This window comes from Falco peregrinus, chromosome 3, assembly GCF_023634155.1.
Source record: "Falco peregrinus isolate bFalPer1 chromosome 3, bFalPer1.pri, whole genome shotgun sequence".
In the NCBI taxonomy this organism is placed as follows: Eukaryota; Metazoa; Chordata; class Aves; order Falconiformes; family Falconidae; genus Falco; species Falco peregrinus.
Genome location: NC_073723.1, coordinates 87,892,820 through 87,898,819, shown reverse-complemented (window position 1 = coordinate 87,898,819; position 6,000 = coordinate 87,892,820).

Here is a 6,000-nt window from a genome sequence, read left to right as displayed (position 1 = left end):
ATCCTCTGGCTGAATAGGAGATACCTCCTGTAATTGTAAATGGTCTGGGATATTTTGGCTAGTCTCCAACTGCACCCAGCCTGCTGGAAGGGCACTGGTCTCCCAGAACTCCTTTACCTTACCTGCCAGGCTCAGATGGCTCAAGTAGTCTATTGTATCTCTTGTCGCACGAGACACACAAGTGTAGGTAAATTAATCTTTCCCAGCAAGACCACCATAGATGCAGATATCCATATGGTAGATACTTACATGTGACACATATTTACAACAGTTAATGTGACATCATATCCCCGTGTCCCAGCTAACGTGATTTTTGAATGTAAGCTACTCAAGAATAAGACTGGCCCATTGATTTATTAACCATTGCAATATATCTGCATCTTTTAGCAAGTCAGTTGATACCACAGGATACAGAAGAACATTGAAGCTGCCTCCTTTTTCCATGGAAAGTTTGACAGACAGAGCTGTCACCTTGTAGGAGTTCATTTAACTTATTTTTGAAAGCTCTTCTAGTAAGGGTTGATACCTTTCCCTGGGTGAACTTCTCTGGTGCCTGGCTGCTTGGCTAAACAGCTTGCAAAAATCTGTGCTCTTATTTCTGTAAGCTTACTTCAGACACAAAACGTCAAGGCTTGATTTACCTGAGGCAATCACCAATGTAAAGCATAAGGTTGACAATTACTGTTGAAGAAGAAGCAGATGGGATGACACTTCTGCTACCTGACCTTACTTCCCACTCGGAGGACAGCTGTCACCTGTGAGACCCGTGGCTCTGTAGCAGTGCTGAGTTTCTTGCCTCTGCTAAATGGACTCTATTTACTCTTCTGTTCATAACAGTGGTTAGCTGGAAAATGTCCAATTTTGTGAGTAACAGCTGTTACTTTAAAAGTGACAGGCTCTATTAATCTAAAACAATCTCTGATCTGAGCTGTACAACCAAATGGACCTATCCCGCAGAAACTGTTGCTACAAATATGCAATGCATTGAGACACTGAGAAAGGCAGAAAGCATTTGCAGTTTGTCAGGAAGATAAAACAGCTTAGGTGAATATGATCTTAAGTACTAGCAGTATCTAGGCAGGTCTTTTTTCATCAAATTTTTCTGTTGGGTACTAGCTCAGTCCTTAAGAGAAGCAAAAAAGTAGACAAAGTGTGTTACCTTCCCAATGTTGTTACCTTTTCTTCTGTGACTTCAAGGAAATCTCAATGGGACCAATTCTCATTGTGTTAGTATTTTAAGTAATTTGTGAAAATGGTCACCCTGGAGGTTCCATCAGGAAGTGGAGTTATCACAGCAAACTGAGGTCACCCTGCATTAGCTATGCAATTATCAGTCATGGGACCTTCTCTGAGCCTATTGCAAGAGAGAATTGTGTCAACTTCAACTTCATTTTTTGTCAGTGAGTGATGACAAAAAGCTTCTGGAGCTGCAGTAACTCAAATCTGTGTCTCATTTTAGAGAGTCACAGAATCATAGAATGGTCAGGGTTGGAAGGGACCTCTAGAGATCATCCAGTCCAGCCCCCTGCTCAAGCAGGTTCTCCTAGAGCAGGTTGCACAGAGTCACATCCAGGCAGGTTTTGAATATCTCCAGAGAAGGAGACTCCACAGCCTCTCTGGGCAGCCTGTTCCAGTGCTTCATCACCCTCAAGGTAAATAAGTTTTTCCTCATATTCAGATGGAACTTTCCATGTTGCAGTTTGTGCTCTTTGCCCCTTGTCCTGTTGCTGGGCACCACTGAAAAGAGCCTGACTGTCCTCTTGACATGCCCCCTTAAGATACTTGTAGACGTTGGTAAGATCCCCTCTCAGTCTTCTCTTCTTTGGTTTTTCCTGGTAGCATTGCATTCCGTCATGACAACACTTTGCATTTGTATCGTTCCTCTTTCCCGTGGACTTCATTAAGCTTAAAAAATAAATGAACACAGCTTCACCTCACTCTTAATTAGACATTTTTTCCCCTTTTCAGGTTTCCAGGGACAAAAAGTCTGATTTTATGCAATACATTTGCTTTCCTTTGCGGAATGCCATGGATGAAAGTCACAGGGACTCTTATTTGTTTCTGTGACAAGGGTTCAAGAGAATCTGGAAACTGTGAGCCTAGAGAGCTAATAGATGCAAAAGAGCTTGCAAAACAGCAGCTCCTGCTTATATTTAGCAACTTCAAAGACCAGACAGAGCCTATCGTGCATAAAGCATTGAGGATAGACATGGGAGAGCCCAAATTAACAGTTTGAGCCTGGCCACATGTATACAAGAAGACAACAAAAGGGACGATTTGGGGTGACATGTAGAGGAAATTTGTCCTGATCACCATTTGAGATTTGATGAGGATTGGATGGGGAGGTGCCTGGCATACCTCTAGGCCGCTGGCTTATTTTCTTTCTGAGGCACAACCTTGTGCTAATGCCTGGGTTGTGCTTTCATGTCTGTAAAACAGCAGTCCTTCCTGGGCTCTGAAGTCCCAGTTAGCAGAGGAAATCACAGAGTATAAATGACTTGCCGCCTCTCCTGGGCTGTCCTCCAGAGGCAAGTCCCAGAGCTGAGTTCAGAGGGTTGGCCTGTGCTTGTGTTTGCTGAGATTTCAGATCTCTTTGGGCTCCTGCAGGTGTTCCAGCTCTCACAAATTCAGCAAAATTTTTGATTCCTGGAAGCAAGTAAACTGACACTGAAAGGTTATTTCAATTGACTTCCAGCTCCCTGGAAGTCTGTGAGGCAGAGATTTTTCTCAGGCCCACCCTTGACTTTCCTAGACACTTCCCACAAACAGACTTACCTGTGTTATTGCTCTGTCCAGATAAAGATTATGGGATCTTCTGCTGCCAGGACCTCCTTATGCTGTTTCCCCATTTAGTTACCTCCCTCTGATGCCCTCAACACAGCCTAGAATAAAAGAATTAGTCCATGTCCTTGTATTCAAGGTACATACATGTAGTCCATGTATGCACATATGTGTGTGTGTGCATGCATAGAAATAAGAACTCCCTCCTCCTCCAAATAAATCATTCAGGAATCTTTTTGTTTACATACCAATTCATTTAAAAAAATAATAAAAAACCAGTATGGACAAGGAAGGTGAGTGCTTAGAAAAATGACCTTTCCATTCCATCCTTCTTTGCCTCCTCATCTAGTCCCTATCTTTAGTGTCCTACCAGCATTGCCTTCAACAGTTCTTTACTGTTATACATTCATTTGGTCATTTTACAGCTTCCCTACCCTTTACGGGATTTTCTTCTGGTTTCTGTGGTACAGCAGTATTTCTCATACTTTGCTTCTCAAAGGATCCATTAGTGTTTCATCCCCCCTCCTGGACCACTAACTGCTAGCCACATATAAGATGTCTTCACTTTTCTACCTATTAACTCTCAAAGAAACTGCAGGTAGTGATGGTGGTAAAAAGCCAGAACTTTCAACAGCTCTTGAAGACAAAAATAAATACAAGCAACTCAATCAATTGGTGGCGTTTACAACAAAGTTCAGAAAATGTACAGCACACCAAAAGGCAGGCACTTTGAAACCCTAAATTTTGTTGAAAGGCTGCAAAAATGTCTGAGAATTGTAAAATTGTTTTTGGCTTGTGGATAGCCTCTCGTCACTGCAATTTCCTGATACTATAATAATAAAATCCAGAAAGACTGCTCAGCCCAGCTTTTCAGATTAACTTGATTGACAGAAAGACTAATTCCATGGAAACCACAAAATCTGCCCCATTTTCTTCTTCTAAGACCCTCATGCATGACTGAGTCTCATTTACCTCTGCACAATTTAGCATAATTGCATCTCTCTAATTTAAATAGAACTTTTTTATGGCAAAGATGGTTGGAAAGATGAGATTGAATGCCTTCTGGAAACTGCATGGGGCTTTAGTTTTTGCACTATAGAAAAATACAAACTTCATTCTCCTGATTCCTTCATGGTTTCAATCTCTTTTGTTTCCATGTGGGGTAGAAAAGGGGCGTAATCCCTGTCTGGTACTTGTTTTCATTCTCTGAATTCAGCTTCTCCTTGCATACAGGCACTTGATTCAAATTGGTATCAAAATTTGTGGAGAAAATCAAGAATATTTCTGCCAGCTATACTGCTGAAGGAAAGAAGAGGAAAATTTGGGGTCAGGCAAGGGGAGACGTTGATTCTTTAGTAAAGACATGGTAAGATCTTGTCAATGACAAGGGTAACTGAAATGCACAGTGCAACAGACTCAGCACACACAATGAGATGTCTCTTATTTTTCCAGTCATCTTTGGAAACAGAGGAGTTCCTGTGGCTGTTTTGGTTTGTGAAGCAGGCACTGACAAAAATCTATATTTTTGCTAATCTTTATGCTTTGAGCAGTATATAGATAATTACAAAAGAAGTCAGTAACACCTTCTCATCTCAGCCCCCAAGCTCTGTGTGCGAGCCATAGGAGAGCACACACCAGCATGGTGACAGCAGGAAGGACAGGACAGGAGCAGATTTTTTGCCCATTCCTATTGTATTCCTACTCTCCTTGAGGCCTTGCAGTTTTGGGAGAACTACAGAGATTTCCTCTGGAATCCTGATTGCCACCAGTGTCTAAGGCATGTTACCACCCCATGGGCAGAAACTTCATAGATGTTTGCTTTAAAAAGAAAGTGGACCATTTCCACTCTTGGGACTTTCTTTCTACGTTATATTTCTTTTCCCTTGAGGAAAATGGCCACTACCACAGAGACTGGGCCAGTCTTCAGCCCATCAGGCATCAAGCTCTGTAGGACACTAGGCTCAGCAGGCTAACCTGAGGTTTGATGGCGAGTGAGCGGAGCTCCCAGTTGAGATGTTCCTTGCAAACACTGCTATGCAGCAAGTTGTCCCCTCCACACATCAGAGCTTTTTCTGTGCATGCTTCTCATTCCCAAGGTTTTACTGCTGTACTAAATCACTCCTGGAAGTTATGAATGCTAAGGGCATAGTGGCCAATAGCAAACCTGCCCAGCAGTAGTGAGCTCTTGGGCCCTGAATGATGAATTTGCATTGCTGCAGCACCACAGATTCTCACAAAAGGATCAGGGCTCCATTTGGTGGGGATCTGTATGAATTCTCATACAGGCAGAGTTCTCAGCCTCAGGGATAAGAAATGTGCAACAGCTTCTAAAACCAGTAAGAGAGGAGGTGTGAGGGTAAAAGAGGAAAACTGATTACCAGAGACAATTCAAGCCATTTGTTCTGCTTAGTCCCAGCCAAATCTTTGTGCAAGTCTACCAAGGCTTCATAAGCAGATAAATCATACACAAACACACCTTCAGAAAAATGAAGATAATTCGTTTGATATTAATGAGCTGCTGTTTAAGGTGGTTTTGTTTCTAAATAGACTATGTTGAAGGTGATGTGGAATGTGTGCAGGACACCACTGCTAAGAAAGACAAGTTTGAACACACTATTGGCTTTTAATTTCAGGACCTGATGAACCACTTGAAATTCACTGCGCTCCTGGTTTTGAGTGTAAGCCTCTCAGATCAGGATCTAGCAGTAAATGTGGTCAAAGGGACAACCAAATGACATATTAAGCCCCTTTTTGGTTACAGCATAGCTACTGGGGCAGGGAAGAGACAGCAGAAGGGATGCTGCTTGAAGAAGATCAGTATGGGAGGCATAAAATTATTTATACTATTGAATATTTTTAAAGTTTGATACTCTGTCTGACTGTTATCTAAGCCATTTCATGACAAAAGAATTCCTCCATGTGCAGAAAAGAACATTATCTGTCCTGTTTAAAAAAGCAAACCAAACCAAACCTGTTTATATCTAGACTCTTACATGGACAGCAGAGCAAAAATCTCATTTTACAGCCTGCATGCAACACCTTTCCCGATATGAAAGTGACTGTGTGGCATCTTACCCACAAATTTGTGGTTATGGAAGACAAAGTTTGGATGACCTGAGGGCTAAGTTATGGCCACCTGTCCAAGCTGTGGAGCTGGCAGTCACACTGCTCCAAACAGCTTGTTGGATCTGGGCAATACTCTCTACAGCAAATGTTTAA